Below are 21806 nucleotides of genomic sequence, written 5' to 3'. Positions count from 1 at the left end.
AAATTTCGACCTTTTGTGGGAGAGGTACCAGAAGGAACCGACCGATATATTCCATCTTAATACCAGACATTGAGTTGATAAAAATATTGGGATGAGTGAAATTTGAAGACAATCGGACTCGTACATCATATTTTATAAGAATTGTAATTATTCAAAGTTTTGACCGTTTGGGAGGGAGGTACATGACGGTACACTCCGATATTGTCCAGTTTCGCTTCTTACCTAGCATTTATGCAAATATTAGGATATGCAAAGTTGTCCTAAAACGGATTTGGTCCAAAGAGACCTAGAGTCTAAAACCGTTATTTCAACTAGTCTCGTTTTGACCGTAAAAAAATATATATACCCTCTGTAGCCATATGACTGAGGGTATAAGAAGCGCCTATGTCGGCGCACAATGGAGTGAGATCCTCAAAAAAAAATAAATTAATTCAGGGAAGCATTATATCGTTTTGAAATTTTGCTCAGACATTTTTATTACTCCTAGTATGTTTAGTAATAAAAATGGGATATATCGGCCCACTTTTCGGTATGGTCTTCCTGATTTTCGTCATTTTTCAATTTTAAACAAAATCATTTGTAACTTGACATTTAGGGTTGTAAGTAGATATAATCTCCTCGTACAAAAAATTTTCAAGCTTGCTCCAGTATTTGGTATAGGCTCCATATTACTGTACCTCTTAATTTTCGGTATTTTGAACGTTTCGACCACAATTCTAAACCCAATCATGAGTAACTTGACATTTTGAGTCGTGAGCTGAGAGAATATCTCCCTACTACATTTTATGAATATAGGTCTACTATTATACGTTGACCATATATAACAGCACTTCCAAATTTTAGATATTTTGAGAATCCGTCCTGCAAAATTTTGTGAATATGGGTCCATTATTATGTATGTGCCCAATATAACGGTACTTCCTACTTTGAGGTATTTTAAGGCTTTAAGACAAGATGTATAATTTAGTATTTTGTTTATAAGTGCACAAAAACTGCAAACATTTGCCATATTGGACCACCCTTTATGTAGGTCTCTGTAGATTCCCATGGTGTTAGATCCCCAAAAACAGAGATTAATTCGAATGTTCATATTTTAAACAGTAAAAAAGAACAAAATTTAAGTCAGAATAAACAAATATCCTTTGGAACACATTCATAAAGCTGAAGATGAGCGGTGCCGACTTTATGATGCAGCAAATAAACTTTCATATTGGCAATTTTGGTATTAATTGCGCATTAGGGCTTACGAGCGATTTAAATTTGAAATAGTTTAAAACTAATCTACACCAGTAGGAGAAAATCAAAATTCGGGCGGCGCCGACTATATGATGCCCTACACCACTATGCATATTTAGCTCCCGTAACAAAAGAATTTATAAATTCACTCTATTAATTGCGAAACAAACCTGAAATCGGATATATGGGAGCTATATACAAATCTTAGCCGTTCTTTATAAAATTTGGCAAAGGTATTTCTGAACTATATAAGATATATGGTATCAAATGCCATTGTTGTAGAATACATATTACGAATATGAGGGACTTAAAAACCAAATCGGCTGAAACATATATATGGGAGCCATAGCTATATCTGAACCAATTTTCACCAAATTTTTAGTACTTGCTTTTGGGCTAAATTCGATCGGATGTGCCGAAGTTCATTCTATTAGAACGAATATTTAACATATGGCGTACAAAAATTCGAAATGGGACGAAGCAATATATTGGGAGCTATATCTAAAAACCGTTATCCACTAAATCTTATCCGATTTCCATTAGGGTTCATCCTTGGGCCAAACAAATTAATGCGACCTGTACTTGGTTTACCAAAATACATGGACAGACGGACGGACAGGCATACATCGATTCAGAATGTAATTCAAGAAAGATAATCAAAAGAAACTATGTGTCTTTTTCGGTTCCTTCTGCATGTTACAAACAAATGCACAAAGATATGATACCTCGTACCACAGTGTGGTGTCGGGTAAAAAGAAAAATAATATGAACAAGTAAAAAAGCTGTAAGTTCGGCCGGGCCGAACTTTTAATACCCTCCACCATTTGATACAAATTTGGCAATTTCCAAAAAAAAAAATAAAATCCTTTCAAAATTCTGTTAAAATCTTAAAAATACCGAATGCTTATACGACGACGTGGACCTGCATAAGCAACTTTTGTCATAAGTTATTACAATATCTAAATGCGAAACTTGAAGAAAAATGTTTGTAATGTAGCTAAAATCATCAAAATACCGAATATGGGGTGTACCGTTATATGGGGGCTATACGAACGTGGACCTGCACAGACAATTTTCTAGCATGGGCTGAAGTATCCATTACGAACTTCACATGCGAAATTTGAAACAATTCCGGTAAATAATGTCGCTAAAATCATCAAAATACCGAATATCAGGGGGTACGGAATATGGGGCCTAAACGAAGACGTGGACCTACATGACCCAATTTCTGTTTTATGCTGCAGTATCTATTACGAACTTCAAATACCAAATTTGGAACGATTCCGTAAAATAATGTCGCTAAAATCATCAAAATACCGAATATCGGGGGGTACCGTTATATGAGGGCTATATGAAGACGAGGACCTACATGGCTTTTTTTTGGACTTAGGATGTAGTATCCATTACGAACTTCAAATACCAAATTTGAAACGATTCCATGTCGCTAAAATCATCAAAATACCGAATATCGGGGGGTACCGTTATATGGGGGCTACATGAAGACGTAGATCTGCACAGATAATTTTCTGTCTTAGGCTGTAGTATCCATTACGAACTTCAAATACCAAATTTGAAACGATTCCATGTCGCTAAAATCATCAAAATACCGAATATCGGGAGGTACCGTTATATGGGGGCTATATGATAACTTGTACCGATATGGCCCATTTACGAACTTAACCTGCCTACTGGCAAAATATACATGTGTGCAAAATTTTAGCCTTCTATCTCAATTCGTTCGAAAGATAACGTGATTACAACAGACAGACATACGGTCATCGCTAAATCGACTTAGAATTTTACGCTGATGAAGAATATTGGGTCTGACATGAGTATTTCGAGGAGTTACAAACGGAATGACAAAGTTAATATACCCTCTATAGTATGGTGGAGGGTATAAAAATACCGAATATAACGAGTTTCCGTTATACAGAGGTCTATACGAAGGCGGGGACCTGCATAGGCAATTTTTTGTCATAGGCTGTAGTACCCAATACGAACTTTAAATAGTAAATTTGAAAATTTTCTGGAAAAACACGAAAATCATCATAATAGCGAATATCGGGAAATACCGGTTGATAAATTTGGCAGAGGTATTTCCGAGCTATAGATATATATATATATATATATATATATATATATATATATATATATATATATATATATATATATATATATCTGAACCGATTTTCCACAAAATTTAAAACACTTCCCTTAATGCTGATTTCCCTCGGAAATGCCAAAAATCAGTTTATTTAGACTGATATTAGCCGAAAAAAATCTGACATCGGATGAGATATACATGGCAGCTATATCCCAATCTGATCCGATCTCAATAAAAATTGACAGGGGTATTTTTGAGCTTCATAAATTATCTCGTACAAAATATCATTCTTGTGGAGTGCATATTACGCATGTGAGGTACTTCAAATCAAACATCTGACGAAACATATGCATGGGAGCTATAGCTATATCCGAACCGATTTTCTCCAAATTTAAAGTACTTTCTTCTAGGTTGAATTCGGTCGGATGTGTTACAATTCAGGTCACTTTGACTGCTATTGGCCATATGGTGCATAATTGCCCGAAATTGGTTGAAGATATATATGGGAGCTATATCTAAATTTTTACAGATAATCTCCAATTTCAATAGGCTTCATCCTTGAGCCAAACAAATATTGAATTGAATTTTTTTATAAGGAGTTAATTTGAGGCAGAAACTTCTAAAATATCGGAAATCTTTAAGATCCCCAATGAATATTTCGAGCAACCAAAATTACAAACTTTATACACAGCTCATTCATTCCCTTCCCCGTATTTGACTTTTCGACTGTGTGCAAAGCCACTTTATATATTTGGTTAAAACATTTTTCTGTTGACACAAGGACTTTGCAAAAAATGAAAAAAAAAAATATTTGACACTTTTAATTGACACAAATTCTTAATTAACAAAATGAGTGGTGCTTGCGGAATGGTTGTCTGCTCAAAATAAAGAACATCAGCCAGACATCATCGTCATAGTCCTCGTCCTCATCGCCATCATCATGGAGACAGATGGTCATTGCAGCCATCTCCTCTCGTTATGGTTAAACTGAATTGACCTTACAAAGTGGCAAGGCTTCGGCACCATAAAGGCAAATGATAACTTTCTCTGCACCCCACATCCCCGACCCCTCATCCTCCTTCGTTTTGTGATCCTTTTGGAGATGAAAAACAAACAACAAAGGGTTGAAAGAGCCATGACGAGAAAACCCCAAATGTAATATTTGTGAAGAGCATCACCATCATGATGCTGCTGCTGCTGCACCCCAGCTCACACGTCAATGTGAATATTAAATTCAATTTTGTGAATAAAGCTAAAATGCAATTTTTGCAAAACCAAAAAAAAAAGCAAACAACAAAAGCTTTTTGAGGCCTACCACAACAATTAAAGCAAATCATTGTAATTACAACTTTTGTGCGGAAGATTAGTATGCAAGTTGTCGGGGAGCACAACTAAATGCTATTGGCTAATGAATTTAATTATTTAGCCTCTTGCCTGCACCATCTACTTATTTGGATGGGAAATTAATGGTGTATTAATTAACAACATATATCAAATGATTAGCCGTGGGCAGAACATAGCCAAGTAACAGGTTATTAACGGCAAAAACACTACCCCCACACACACATGTCAGTCAGTTAGGCATGAGATATTTGGTTTTTCTTTTCGATCATTAGAAGTGGCCTAATAATTGATTATGTCTGATGACATGTGGGGAAAGTAGTAAATTTGGCAAAGGGCACCATTTGATATTTTAACAAGACAAAAACAAAAAAATAAAAAAAGCTGTAAGTTCGGCCGGGCCAAACTTTCAATACCCTCCACCATTTGGTACAAATTTGGCAATTTTCAAAAAAATAAAATCCGTTTAAAATTCTGTTAAAATCTTAAAAATACCGAATGTAACCGTATATTAGGGTCTATACGATGACGTGGACCTGCATAGGCAACTTTTGTCATAAGCTATTACAATATTCAAATGCGAAACTTGAAAAAAATGTGTTTATAATTTAGCTAAAATCATCAATTACCGAATATAGGGAGGTACCATGGGGGTTATAAAATGTGGACCTGCACAGACAATTTTCTCTCTTAGGCTGTAGTATCCACTATGAACTTTAAATAACAAATTTGAAACAATTCCGGTGAATAATGTCGTTGAAATCATGAAAATACCGAATATTGGGAGGTACAGTTATATGGGTGTTATACCACCTACATGGCCCATTTTCAATACCAAAAGTCCTGCAGATATAATATACATTTGAGTAAAATGTTGTAAATCTACTTCAATTCGTTCGGAAGCTAGAGTGATTTTCAAAAACGAACAGGTGGATGGACATTACTAAAACGACATAGAACTTTATGCTGACCAATAATATATATACTTTGTGGGATCTAAAATGTATATTTCGAGGTGCTACAAATGGAATGACAATCCTAATATGGTGGAGGGTATAAAAAATAATTTTTATTTTCGACAAATTAAGCACTTTTCCCGTATTGCCTGCAAAATTTCGTCTTTTTTAGAATCGACGTTAAAGCATTTCTCTATAACATATTCGACTTCTAATAACGCCCGCCTTAAAAAATAAAAATTTTATTAAATCATGTTTACTTGTTACTAACAACAACTTTAATTTAAAAACCAAATAAAACTCCTCTTCTTTTCATTGGACACACTCTCCACTTAAATAGTTGTCAAAATACTCTGTCTCTTAATTCAAATTAGAAAAAAAAAATAAAAATTCACTTTAGCCGGAACGAACACATAAACATACACACCCATCTGTGTATACCAAAGCAATTATAAAAGTTTCCGGAAAGTCAGCACAAATACTGATACACACACTTTAACCTCTCTAAATGGAAGTTTATTTTAAATTATATTTTCCTTTTTTGGGAGAAGATTAAAAATTGTCCAGAAATAGCTACTGGGTACGTTGTACATAAATGTTCATTCACATAAATACCCATCAGATATACACATAAACATGCATATTGACATCTATACGAATATGTTTATATAACCAACATTTATTTACTTTTGTGTGTGTGTGTCGGTGTGCGGTTATGGCCACATAAACACACATTTCTAATTTGAAGAATTGTTGCTTTCTGACATGCTTTTCTCAGTCAAAATTCACTTCTCATTTTGACAGACACAAAAAAAAGGAAATTATGAAAAACCAGTAGCTGTGGCATGGCATCAGCATCATCAAATAAATGGAAAATAATCAAAAACATATGCAGACACATAATAAGGATATGTGAGTGTATGTGGATTTGTGCCTCTAGAATTCTTTTAAAAATATATACTTGCAAAACAAAAAACGAGGAGAAATAGAAGTAAAACAAAATGCATTACAGTCTGGTGTAATTATATAGCAATAAACGAAAATTTGTTGAGGAAAAATCAGAAATGAGGACATTTTAAGACAAAGGTATTAAAAAAGTTAAAAAAAGTAAAGGCATATGTGCCTTTTAACAGTCTAAATGAATAGGTCAATATACCAACACACGAAAATAATACTAATTCTATTAGGTTTCGAAACACTTATATAGAATTAATATTTATTTAAAATTTTACAATATTTGTGAAATATACAACTATGGGCTCCCTTCGAATAAAATTAATGTTTAAAGTATATTTTTTACATTTTAGACGAAACGTAAATCTCATAAAAATGCAAAGATTTTCGAATTTCAGTACAAGATTTTTTCCGCAGATTTTTTAATTTTTATACCCTACATCACATTGTGGTAAGGGTATTATTATTATTTTTTTTTTGTTTTTTGTGAATTGGTAACATGGAGAAGTAAACGAGATAGACCCATAGCTTCTTTTGTGGATCTTCATAGAATTACTTTCTGAGTCGATTTATGCATGTCAGTCCGTCAATCTGTCCATGTATTCTTGTGAACAAAATGCAGGTCGCATTTATTATCAGATTGATTTGAAATTTCCAAACAATATGTGTTCGACCATAGGAAATTAGTGAGAATCGGTATAACTCCCATATATATCTTAAACCGATTTCGGCAAACAGCAGTCCAACTGAACTGAATTTTGGCACATCCGACTGAATTCAGTCTTGTAACAAGTACATAAAAATTTTCATTCGATTTTGCGTGCAAGTCCCTCACATGCGTAATATGCACTCCACAAGTATGATATTTGGTACCACATACAGCCCAGAAATACCTCCGTCAAATTTTATCGAGATTGGATAAGATTTGGATATAACTCCCGTATATATCTTTATCCGATATCAGAATTTTTATGCACCAAATATCTGATCTGAATTATGTAAATTCCGCCAGAAATCATCCTAGAAACAAGTGAATCAAATTTGGTGAAAATCGATTCAGATATAGCTATAGCTCCCATGTCTATGTTTTAGCCGATTTGGGGTTTCAAGTCTCTCACATGCGTACTATGCACTCCCCAACAATAATATTACATATCGGACATCAGATACAACTCGAAAATACCTCAGCCAAATTCTCTTGAGATCGGATCAGATTCTTATATGCCTTCGATATAGTTACAGTTTGCTATGTCTCGTACCATCGCTCGTTACCATGATACTAGTAGTATAGCCTGACGACAAGGAAGTGGACGGAAGAAAACAGCAATATCAGCAGAAATGGTTCGAAAAGTAAAGAAGCGACTTGATCGAAACCCGCGTCGCTGTTGTCGAAAAATGGCTCGTGAGCTGAACATATCGCAATATTCCATTCAACAAATATTGAAAAATGAGCTCGGAGTGAAGCCATTGAAATTCCAAAAAGTGCAAGAACTTACACCGCAACAGAAAGAAAATAGACTCAAAAGAGCTAAAGAGTAGCTTCGCTTGGCCGAAATTGGTGAACTGTCGAATTTGATTCTCTCCGATGAGAAAACATTCGTTGTTCAGCAGTTTGTAAACAAACAAAATGATTGTGTTTACTTGCCGAAGAGGTCAGCTGAAAATGTGCACCTTCGGTTGGCCACCAGAACTCAAGCGCCAGCCATGGTGATGGTGTGGACCGCCATAACAGGTCGATGGTCGCTCTATCGCGAAAATATTCTGGAAGGTGTATTGAAGCCTCGGGCACCCAAACATTTTTGCCGCAGACCTTTACCTTTTTTTTTATTTCACCCTGTATATGAGTGACACAAATAAGTAAAAAATAAGGAAAATTCGACCGCCCCGAAATTTTAATATCTTTCACAATTTGGAAGGAATTTGCAATTTTTCAAATAAAAACCCGTTAAAAAAAATGCCAAAATCATGAAAATGTCGAATATTGGGATTTACCGTTATATTGGGGCCTATACGAAGACGTGGACTTGCACAGACAATTTTCTACAACGGATTGTTGTACCCAAACTTCAAATACGAAATTCAATTCTGTTGAATAATGTCCCTTAAATCATTAAAATACCGCAAAGCCCTCATATAAATACCGATATATGGGGGCTATACGAAGACGTGGACCTGGATGAGCAATTTTTTTTTTCATATTTACTTTAAAATTGGAAGGAATAATGTCTCTAAAGTCATAAGAATACCGAATATAGGGAGACAACACGAAAATTGGACCTTCATAGACATTTCTTTCACAGATGCCGCTACCCATTAGGAACTACAAATATGAAGTTTGATACAATTCAGGTGAATACTGTCGCTTAAATCATCAAAATAGCGAATATAGGAAGGTTCCGGTACATGGGAGCTATACCGAGACCTGGACCGGCATATGGAATTTTTTGTCATAGGCTGTAGTAGATCATTAGAAACCGCTAGTTAAAAATTTGAAACATGTCCGGTAAAAATTGTGTCACAAAATATTGGGACTATACCAAATTTTAGACCAATATAGGTCAGATTTATTCAAGGATGTTTCTTACATAATGGGAACACATACTGCCACTTCCTGTAAAAAATTGAGCCCATTTCAGTTTAGCATATTTTCAATTACATTTGTTGCTATTTCAATGCCCACACATTTCAATCTCACATTTACCACAACATGTTTGATATCAAATTACATTCTTGCTGAAAGCCTTTATATGTACGTACTTACGCACATATATACATATCTTGTGTGTATGTGTCTTTATGTTGGGGTTAAAAAAAATACAAAAGAACAACATTTAAGCTTCTCCAACGATGATTGAGTTAATGAAGTGAAATTCTCTTTATGTATTTATTGAAATATTGTTTTGCAATTCTGTCTTTTTTTATGTTTCATATAAAATATAAATAAATAAATTATCATCAACAGAGTATATATTTTAATGCACTCTTTATGGTTGTTTTCAAAAACGATATTTGTTGCTTTGAAGCATTTTTCTTATGTGTGCACATTCAATGAAAATCGTTTTCATTCAAATGTCATAAATTTTGAGTCTTTTGAAAGGAGAAGATAATATGTGAATGGCGCATGAAAAACACATTTTCATGAATTTGAGAAGGTTTTGAGGAAAAATATTCGAGGGTGGGTTGGAAAATGTGAGTCATTTTCATGAAAATTTATTAACCAAGTTTTAAAAATCTAAATATTCCTGTGAATGTTTTGGTGTTTACAATTTGAAATTATGTGACAACGAGATTCAAATATCGTAAATATTTGACAAACATTTTTTGGGATTTCTTTAAATAACACTGTGGAATAAAAAAATTAATCACGAGGAAAATTCAGGAGATTATAAAAGTAGAGTTCAAAACAGTAGAGATGTCTATTGGCGTTTTGAAAGATTACATCGCAGAGTAACCTAATTAGAGAGACATGTTCTCCCTCTTCAACATTTTTAGAATTTTTTGGATTAAGATTCCTCGAAATCCATTTGATTTAGGTATGTATAGTGTCTTCGGAAATATTGCAGATTAAAATACGAAGAATATTTTGGTTCCAAACCCCCGAGCGAGTCAATAAAGTGGTCCTTTTTGTAAAATATGGTTAAAAACTCCCTTTAAACGGGATGGTAGCAATTCAAAATATTCCACAAAATTTTTTGTTATAAAATTCTACTATAGATTCCAGAAGACGTCAAGGGGGTAAATCTTATCTAAACGCAAGGAATTTATATACATTAAAAACACATTTTTGGGTTAAAACCGTACTTTGTGTGAGTTTGTGCACAAATCTCCAACAATTCATCATTTTAGAAGGATGATGTCAAAGACAAAATTATTCTACATCAAATTTTACTATAAGTCACCAAAGAAAAGAAATCGCTATTTCCATTGTATGCCAATTGCATCAATGTTCCGAAAAAACCGAAAATATTTATTACATTTTTTGATCAATTTTTTGCCGACTGAAAGTTTCATAAAATTTCGTTTTAGGTGTAAGGTGTCCAAAGAAGAAATATTCTACACAGAATGTCGTCATAAATCTTGGATCTAAAATAATTCATACTTTTATACTTTTCCCAAAATATGAAGACTAAAGGGAGATGTTGACTCGGATTGGATACGTGTTAAACCAATAGTACAGAAAAAGGAAATACAACATTTTTAACGTTTAGTACAAATATTTTGAATATGTTTTTCGAAAAAGAGCTATTGTACATAGATATATGGTTTATTCTGAGATTTATAGTGAAATTTTAAATATTCGGTTTCTTCTCTTGACATATTATGCCTAAAGCGAAAATTTATGTTACTTTCAGGCGTTAGACCGAAAAAAGTCCAGGAGAAAAAAATAGCAAAAATATTAAGAAATATTTTGGAGATTTTTTCGGAATATTGATGTAAATATTTTTATAAAATACTTTTCTGTGGTGACTTATAGTAAATATTGATGAAGAATATTTTTGTCTTTGACGCTAACCTTGTTAAATAACGATTTGTTGGAGATTTTTGCACAAACTCACACGCAGCACGGCATTTATCCTAAAATGTATCTTTAAAAAAACTGCAACCAGACTGCTGTCATTTCTAAGCAACTTGTCCGACAGCTGTTAAAATTATTCCAGTGACAGATCATTATATTGCTTACAAGCTTACAATTTGGTGAGAATATTCCAAAAAAAGGGTATTAGTGATGGAATTTAAGCGTGATAGTGTGATTTATTTATATTTGGCTGGAAAAGCACAAGTGGCACAAGTGGAAAAGTAAAAAAGCGACTTGTTCGAAACCCGTGTCGCAGTGGCCGAAAAATGGCTCATGAGCTGAACACATCGCAATATTCCATTCGCCAAATATTGAAGAATGAGCTCGAGGTAAATCCATTGAAAAAATAAAAATAAGTGTGAAAATGATGGCGTTTGATTCTGTTGCAGTTTTTTATCTCACCCAGTGAATATGTGGCGTTTAGGTAATATTTAGAGCCTTCATGTTTTCTAAGACCTATAAGAGAATTTCAAGCAAATAATTTTGTGGAATATTTAAACTTGCTACAATCCAATTTAGAGGGTGTTTTGTTTTTAACAAATTTTTAAAATTTTCGAACAAAATATTCTATTCAAATATACAAGAAAGCGACATAGACCCATAGTTACTCTGAAGATTCATCTAGAATCACTTACTGAGTCGATTTATGCATGTCAGTCCGTCTGTCCACAAAATGCAGGTCGCATTTATTATCCGATTGAGATGAAACTTTAAAACAGATATTTGTTTGGCTCAAGGACGGACCCAATTGAAATTGATAATCGGATCGGATTTAGATATAGCTCTAATATATCTTCAACCCATTTCGGGTTAATTGTGCACCCAATTGCCAATATCGGTGCGAAAGTTCTGAATTTTGGCACATCCAACCGAATTCATTCTAGACGCAAGTAAAAAAAATTGGTGAAAATCGGTTCAGACATAGCTATAGTTATAGTTTCATTCAATTTGGTCTTTAAGTCCCTCACATTCAAATTATACATTCGACAACAATGATATTTGGTGCCAGATATCTTATAGAGCTCGGAAATACCTTTGCCAAATTTATTATACCCTCCACCATAGTACGGAGGAGCATAAAGTTCTATGTCGATTTAGCAATGTCCGTCCGTCTGTCCGTCTGTTCGTCTGTGGAAATCACTCTAGCTTCACGAAAGAAATGAAGTAGGTTGATAAAATTATACTCAAATGTATATTATGTCTGCAGGACTTTTGGTATTGAGTCATGTAGATCCACGTCTTCGTATAGCCCCCATATAACGGTACCCCCTGATATTCGGTATTTTGATTATTTTAGCGACATTATTTACCGGAATGGTATTAAATTTCGCATTTGAAGTTCGTAATGACAGAAAATTGTATGTGTAGGTCCACGTCTTCGTATAGCCCCCATATAACGGTACCTCCCGATATTCCGAATTTTGATGATTTTAGCGACATTATTTACCTGAATTATTTCAAATGTTGTTATTGAAGTTCGTAATGGGTACTACAGCCTATGATGATTTCGCATTTGAATATTGTAATAGCTTATGACAAAAGTTGCCTATGCAGGTCCACGTCGTCGTATAGACCCTAATAAACGGCTACTTTCGGTGTTTTTAAGATTTTAACAGAATTTTTAACGGATTTTTTTTTTTTTTTTTTTTTGAAAATTGCTAAATTCGTTCCAACTGGGGAAGGGAATTCAAATTTCGGCATAGCCGAACTTACAACTTGTTTACTTTTTTAATATCACGAAGTGATATCATGCACTCTATAGCAATGTTATTTGGTATAAAATATTAAAATGTATCCGTCAAATTTAGAGAAAATCGATTCAAAATTGGATATGCCTCCATTATACTAGTTCCCTCCGAAACCAAACTATAGCTGCTCTAAAGCCAAATCTTGATAGGTGGTATGATCTACTTTAAATAAATTCTTTTGTTACGAGAGCTTTACTAAATATGCATAGTGGTGTAGGGTGTCATATAATCGGCCCCGCCCGACTTTTAACTTTTCCTTACTGGTTTAGCTCTACTTTCCTAATCTGCTGGATTTTCACCATATTTATTGAAAAAAATGAAATTTGTCGCTCAATGTAATTGTCAATCATTTGTTAATGCGTAAGTGTTGGATATTGACGAGTTGTATATAATCGTAACTCTGATAAATAGTAGCCGGGTGCTGAAAAGTGGTAGGTTATCATAAATTACAATGCTAGTCTTAATCCTATGTCAAATTACCAGATGAAAATGTTTTATTTTCAATATCACTGGCATTGCAAATGAATAAGCGTAACTGATACCCAGTCTACATCTAAGAATTTCCTCATCCATAGAAAATATAACATTCCCATATTTAAAATGGAAACCATTAAAACCTTCTTTTACGTTTCCCTTTCCCAATTTCAGATATGGAATCGAAAAATGTTTGGATATTTGCAATTGTTTATTCAGCAATACAGCATTTTGCTTCATCTTCAACACCCTGTAAGTATAGATCCAACACACACACACATACAAATACACCACAAACAATTGTTATATCCCACACATACACACACGTATTGCGAAAAAAAATAATTTGTTTCTCTTTTTAATTGGTTGGCATTCATTACTTGTTATTTGTGTGTCTTTTCCAGTAAAACGTCCTCGAGCCGGAGATCCATTTGATACATTTCCGAAGAATTTTTGGCAAGAATTTTGATCGCTCTTCACCGACACCCCCGAGGATGAGGAGCTCGAAGTAACCGAGACAACAACCCACGAGCCATTCCCCTTCTTTGCCGATCCCTATACCACCGTGAATGTGAGCACCCAATTGGGCGCCAGAGTCTACCTGCATTGTCGAGTTAATGACTTACAGGGAAAAACAGTAAGTAATTGTTGAATTCTTTTAAACTTTTTACAGCTCACAGCCGTACGTGTGTATACGAGAGTTAAACTATCACTTAAAAGCTTGATAGGCAAACTACAACAAAAGAAGAGCAGTGATAGCAATTAAATTTCAATTGTTTACCAACAATTCTTTTAAATATTCTTCAGGTATTTCATAAGTAAAATAACAATATTAAAAGAATTTGGGTTCTAAAAAATGTTTTACACTGTAGAATACTTCAGGAAATGAAATTTTCCAAGTTCAATTTAAATCAGGGCTAGGCAGAGAAATTCAAAATTATTTTGTGATTGTATGTGTTTTGAAATAAAAAATATTGAAAGTGTCGCTTTACTTCTCTATACACAGTGAGAAATACTATGTTCCTTTTTTATTTTTATATATATTTTCATATTTTTTTTTGAAAAGCTTTCGAGGCGGGGATTTTTAAAGAACCCTCGATACGTGAAATTTTTAAACAATATTTTTGAAGAGCCTCCGAGCCATGGATTTTTTAAGAATATTATTTGAAGAGTCTACAATACGTGAGTTTTTAAAAAATATTTTTGAAGAGCCTACGAGACGTGGATTTTTAAAGAATATTTTTGAAGAGCCTACAAGACGTGGGTTTTAAGAGATTATTTTTGAAGAGCCTACAAGACGTGGATTTAAAGAATATTTTTGAAGAGCCTACAAGACGTGGATTTTTAAAGAATATTTTTGAAGAGCCTACAAGACGTGGGTTTTAAGAGATTATTTTTGAAGAGCCTACAAGACGTGGATTTAAAGAATATTTTTGAAGAGCCTACAAGACGTGGGTTTTTAAAGAATATTTTTTAAGAGCCTACATGACGTGAGTTTTTAAAGAATATTTTTGAAGAGCCTACAAGACATGGATTTCTAAAGAATATTTTTGAAGAGCCTACAAGGCGTGGATTTTTAAAGAATATTTTTAAAGAGCTTACAAGGCGTGGAATTTTAAAGAATATTTTTGAAGAGCCTACAAGACGTGAATTTTTAAAGGATATTTTTGAAGAGCCTATAAGACGTGGATTTAAAGAATATTTTTGAAGAGCCTACAAGACGTGGGTTTTTAAAGAATATTTTTTAAGAGCCTACATGACGTGAGTTTTTAAAGAATATTTTTGAAGAGCCTACAAGGCGTGGATTTTTAAAGAATATTTTTGAAGAGCCTACAAGACATGGATTTCTAAAGAATATTTTTGAAGAGCCTACAAGGCGTGGATTTTTAAAGAATATTTTTAAAGAGCTTACAAGGCGTGGAATTTTAAAGAATATTTTTGAAGAGCCTACAAGACGTGAATTTTTAAAGAATATTTTTAAAGAGCTTACAAGGCGTGGAATTTTAAAGAATATTTTTGAAGAGCCTACAAGACGTGAATTTTTAAAGGATATTTTTGAAGAGCCTATAAGACGTGGATTTTTAAAGAAAATTTTTGAAGATCCTACAAGACATGGATTTCTAATGAATATTTTTGAAGAGCCTACAAGGCGTGGATTTTTAAAGAATATTTTTAAAGAGCTTACAAGGCGTGGAATTTTAAAGAATATTTTTGAAGAGCCTACAAGACGTGAATTTTTAAAGGATATTTTTGAAGAGCCTATAAGACGTGGATTTTTAAAGGATATTTTTGAAGAGCCTATAAGACGTGACTTTAAAGAAAAATTTTCAAGAGCTTACAAAACGTGGGTTTTGAAGAAACTTCGAAAATTTTTATTCGCAAAAATTTATAATTTGATGAAAAAATCGTTGTTATATTTACACAATTTAATAAACTAAAAATTTTAAGGTACTGAGATAACCTTCCTCACTCACTATTTAAATTAAACTAATTTTTTTTGGGAGAGCAAATATATATATGAAGTTAAATTAATATACTTCAATATTTCTAACGGTGTATTCATAAAAATATCCGACAGCACCTACCTCATCGACTGCTCGAATAAAACTAAATATTCTCTCAAACCATTTTGACAGAAAATTCGAAACAATTTACTTATTATAATTACGTTAGTGAACACACAGACATCCCATGGGATACTCTTTGCCTACCCTTAATTTAAATGGTTTTTGGTAGAGTATGTATTCGATACATATTATTTCGAATTAAATTTTTCGATCGAACATTATTTTTCCATTTCATAGAAACATGAAGACCAATTCGGAGGTACCCCTCTAGGTACATGCGATTTGTGAGAATTAAAAATGTTTATAATTTGTTATGGAGGTCCCAAAAAAGATGCGTTGTCGGTATTTGAAATGTTTTCCAATTGGAAATTTTTGAAATTGGGGCAAAAACCTAGCGACAGGGCAATTTTGTGAGGAAATATAACAAACATGTGAAGATCTTTTAGGAGTTATTTTCACAAGACTATTTCATATCAGCTCATATTTTGTATTTATTTTCTATGTGTGAACTAATCGTCTACAATTACGTGGAACACCAATACAATGACACCGTCTGATTTAAGGTAATTAAGAACTCATATAACGGCACCTGCCTATATTATGATTTTAGCCACATATTTCTAACGGAATTGTTTTGGAGTACGCCCTATGTAACCAAAATGGAGGAGAATAGACCCCCCCATCTTAATTTTTTTAGAACTTTTCCGTTTAAGATTCTTTGGAATCCGTGCATTTTAGGGAAAAAGGTGTAAACCAAGGGAGTCTTTGAAGGGATCTTTTTTGTCCTTTTTATACCCTCAGCCATATGGCTACAGGGGGTATAAACATGCCTCAAAGAAATAACGGTTTCAGGACAATTGGAGTCGACTGTCTGTCTAGATGGTGATTTGATCCAAACTTGGTACATCGTAAAACTATTGTCAATCTTAGATTGAGTTCGGAAACGGGCAATATCGATCCACACCTTCTGGTACCTCCCCCACAAGGGGTCAACATTTTGAACAATTATATTATTCGTAAAATGCGAAATAAGCATAAGATTATCTTCACATTTCACACATCTCAAAATTTTTATTTACACAAGATCTGGTGTGAAGATGGCGAATATGAGCCCAATTCTTTTGGTACCTACCCCACAAAGGAGTTAAAACTTTGCATAAAAAACAAGTAAAAAAGCTGTAAGTTCACCCGTTCCGAACTTTGATTACCCTCCACCATTTGGAACAAATTTGGTAATTTTCAAAAAAAAAATCCGTTAAAAACTCTGTTAAAATGTTAAAAAGACTAAATGTAGCCATATAATAGGCTCTATACGAGGACGTGGACCTGCATAGGCAATTTTTGACATAAGCTATTACAATATTCAAAAGCGAAACAATTTTCTGTCATAGGCTGTAGTATCCATTACGAACTACAAATACTTAATTTGAAAAAAAATCTGGTAAAAAATATCGCTAAGATCATCAAACTACCGAATATCGGAGGGTACCGTTATATGGGGGCCATACGAAGATGTAGACCTGCACAAACAATTTTCTGTCATAGGATGTAGTATTCATTACGAACTTCAAATACCAAATTTGAAACAATTCCGGTAAATAATGTCGCTAAAGTCATCAAAATACTGAATATCGGGAGGTACCGCTACATTACGAATTTCAAATACCGTTGTATGGGGGCCATACGAAGACGTAGACCTGCACACACAATTTTCTGTCATAGGATGTAGTATTCACTAGGAACTTAAAATACCAAATTTGAAACAATTACTGTAAATAATGTCGCTAAAATCAACAAAGTACCGAATGTCGGGGGGTACCGTTATTTGGGGGCAATACCAAAACGTGGATCTACATTTCCCATTTTAAATACCAAAAGTCCTGCAGACATAATACACGTTTAAGTAAAATGTTATCAACCTAATTCATTTCGTTCGGAAGCTAGAGTGATTTCCACAAGCGGACAGAAGAATAGACGGATGGACGTCGCTAAATCAACATAGAATTTGATGTTGATCAAAATTATATGTACTTTGTGGGGTCTAAAATGTATATTTCGAGGTGTTACAAACGGAATTACAAACTTAATATACCCTCCAGACTATGGTGGAGGATATAAGAATTGGCCCAAAAAACCCCCTTCTTAAGGTTAAAAGTTTTCGACCAAAGTATTCCTCCCATGTTTATGTGCAAATATTGCCGAAGGCACAATACCCAAAACACACAAATTTCCATTATTATTAATTCTTAAATTTCTTAAGTGTGAAAAAGGGGGTGAACTAACCCTCTCTATTTAGGTTACTTTGTGATATAAATCTTCAGGATATATTAAGTCTACTCATTCCGTTTGTAACACCTCAAAATATAAATTTTAAACCACACAAAGTATAAAAAATTTCGTATTTTTAGTTCGGAATCGGTATTACAGTCCAAAATTACTTATGCAGGTCCATGTCTTCGAATCGCTCCCATATAACGATTTTAAGCGGTATTTAGCGAAGGAATTTTAGATTTTTGTCCTTTCTTTATTTTCTAAGAATGTATTTTACATATCCTAACTCTAATTGAATCTACGACCACTATTTCGTTTATTTACTGCTTACATCCGTTTGACTCAAATTTAATTTTAATACCTTCCCCGCATAATGCCTTAAGGTATAAAAAACCATCAACCTATCAAATAAATATTCAGTAAAGCAAAAAAAAAAATACCTAATTTACTTCAACAACATTCATAAATAGTTAAATAATCCCTCATAGATGTTCTACACAGACATAATTAATTTTCGAAGATAATTATAAAGGCAATAATTATGATCCACACCATGCCATTACCCACGGTACAAGCTAAATTAATTGTAATTAAATAATTATCTTATGGGCAACTATTAGCAGCGTCTGTTGTGCCAGGATGAGAATGAGATAAAAATCCAAGTAAAGTGTTTGGCATCATAAAACTCACACACACACACACACACACCATCACAGCATCATATGGTTGGCATGTACATTGTAATCACTGCATAATTTCCGAGTCATTAAACAAACATGTATGTCAATGTTTGGGGAGACTTTACTTCCATCTTGTAGCCACCTCTTACTGTCCTCCTCCCTTTTTTTGCCATGACACAAAAGTTTTTCAAAGTTGATAAATGACAAGTAGTTGTTAATGGTATTTTAATAATCGTCTCGAATCACAGCTGGGCAGGCCTTCGACTTGGCAGCTGTCAGACAGGTGGGATTTTGTTGGGTCATTGATTTAGGTCCGCTGTTGACTTTCACAAGAAGTGTGAAATGACAATTTTTAATTGTCTAAAATGCTGGGGCAACCTTTTGTCACATGTCCTTTTTTGGGGTTGGGGGCGGGCTATAGTAAAAGAAATTCCAATCCTATGCCTTATACGATGCCTAAAATGGCAAATGTGTGCCTGTATGCGTATGGGTCATGTGAAGGCGTTACTTGGAAAAGAAAAACATATTTGATTAGGATACGCACATACGCATAATTACTTTGGGGGCATAGGTGTTGACAAAAGATTAATTTTCGTACCCTTTTGTCAATACAAAGTAGATTATTTTATTTTACATGCAGCGGAGGACGAAACTGGTGGCTTGGAATGTTGTTTCTTCGTGGAAGCAAATAAATCTGCAAATTTTATATAGTGTCAAACCCACCCGGTAAATTTTTACGTAAACTGACAAATACAAACAAATGTCTTACAAAATGGGCACCGCCCTAATGGTATTTTAATGAACTTTACATTTAAATAAATAAATAAATATTTCAAGGAAGCATATTTTCGTCGGGAAAAATAAATTTTGTTAGGGAGAAAAGATGGAAATGCTTGACAACCAACATTAGGAGAGTAGGTCTATATTTTATTCAAGGACTTGCTCCTGATTAGATTAAACTTAAAATTTTTATAATCAGATAAAACTCGAAGTAAATTCTCTTTGTAAGGTGATGATTTCATTGCATACTTTAGTCAGAACATACAACCATACCCATGGTATTAGTAGCAATAACAACAACGGCGACAGCAAGACAAGTAGAACATGCAATGATAGCAATGACAAAAGCATCAACCAACCACACCAGTATCCAATTGACAATTCAGTCTTCGGCCATATGCCTTTTACGCATAGAGCAAATAATTCTCATTCACTTCGCAATGCTGGACACATATAGTGTTCGGTTAGGTTAACAATAAGACAGGAGCGCAGTATCCGATGTAGCGTCCATTGTAAATTTTGTAAATAGCAGATTCATAATTAGATTAAGTAAACACAAGTAAAAAACATAAAGTTCGGCAGGGCCAAATTTTTAATACCCTACACCGTAGGGTAAAGAAAACATTATAAGAAATATGTCAAAAACCATTAAAATGTCGAATATCGGGAGGTACCGTTATAAGGGACTATACCAGAACGTGGACCGATATATCTCATTTTCAATACCAACCATCCTAGACACAATACAAATTCCTCTGCTAAATTTTGGCGCTCTACGTCACATAATGTGTGCTGTATCGTGATTTCAACAGATAGACGGACAGACAGACAGACGGACATCGTTAAATCGACTTAGAATTTTATGCTGATTATGAATATATATACATTATGGGGTCTACGACGAATATTTAAGGATGTTACAAACGGAATGACAAAGTTAATATACCCTCCGTTCAAAGGTGGAGGGTATAACAAGTAAAAAAGATGTAAGTTCGGCCGGGCCGAACTTTGAATACCCTCCGCCATTTGGAACGAATTTGGCTCTCAAAAACAAATAAAACAATAAAATCCGTTAAAACTTTTTTTAATATTTTAAAAATACCATATGTAGCTGTTATATTAGGGTCTATACGACGACATGAACCTGTGTAGGTAACATTTGTCATAAGCCATTACAATATTCAAATGCAAAACTTAAAAAAATCGGTTATAAAGTCGATAAAATCAAAATACAAAATGACGGGAGGTACCGTTATATGGGGCCTTTACGAAGACGTTGACCTGCAGAGACAATTTTCTGTCTTAGGCAGTTGTATCCATTACGAACTTCAAATAGCAAATTTGAAACAATTCCGGTGAATAATGTCGCTAAAATCATCAAAATACCGAATGTCGGGAGGTACCGCTACATGGGGCTTTACGAAGACGTCGACCTGCACAGACAATTTTCTGTCTTAGGCTGTAGTATCCATTACGAACTTCAAATACCAAATTTGAAACTATTCCGTTGAATAATGTCGCTAAAATGATCAAAATACCGAATATCAAGAGGTACCGTTAAATAGGGGCTATACCAAAACGTGGACCTACATGGCCCATTTTCAATACCAAAAGTTCTGCAGACATAACATACATTTGTCAATCTACTCCAATTTGTTCGGAAGCTAGAGTGATCTCCACAGACGGACCGATGGATAGACGGACGGACATCAATAAATCGACATTAATATACACTCCATACTATGGTGGAGGGTATAATAAGCAGATATAAAACTATTGGAAACTATGCATACTTAATCAAAGATTTAAAGATACCATATAGGCGCTATACGACCTAGATCCAAACCTGCATAGCCAATTTTCTATCACAAGCTGTAGTACCCGTTAGGAACTGCTAATACGAAATTTGAAACAATTCCAGTGAATAATATCACTGAAATCAAAATATCAAAAGTAGGGAGATGCAGTTATTTGGGGGCTATACGAAGACCTGGACCTGCATAGGCCTTTTCTGTCACAGCTTTAGTACCCGTTACGAACTGCAAACATAAAATTTGAAATAATTCCGCTGAATAGTGTCGCTACAATCATCAAAATACCGGATATAGAGAGGTACCGT

At 34.1% G+C, this 21806-nt stretch overlaps 1 pseudogene; it reads left to right on the top strand.

Moving 5' to 3' along the window:
- The first annotated feature begins 11578 nt into the window (after positions 1 to 11578).
- LOC131801056 (uncharacterized) overlaps positions 11579 to 21806 on the top strand; it is a 162895-nt pseudogene continuing 152667 nt past the window's right edge.

This window comes from Musca domestica, unplaced genomic scaffold (assembly GCF_030504385.1).
Source record: "Musca domestica strain aabys unplaced genomic scaffold, Musca_domestica.polishedcontigs.V.1.1 14, whole genome shotgun sequence".
Classification (NCBI taxonomy): domain Eukaryota; kingdom Metazoa; phylum Arthropoda; class Insecta; order Diptera; family Muscidae; genus Musca; species Musca domestica.
The sequence above is the reverse complement of the archived record's forward strand: the minus strand, read 5'-3'. Positions and strand labels throughout refer to the sequence as shown.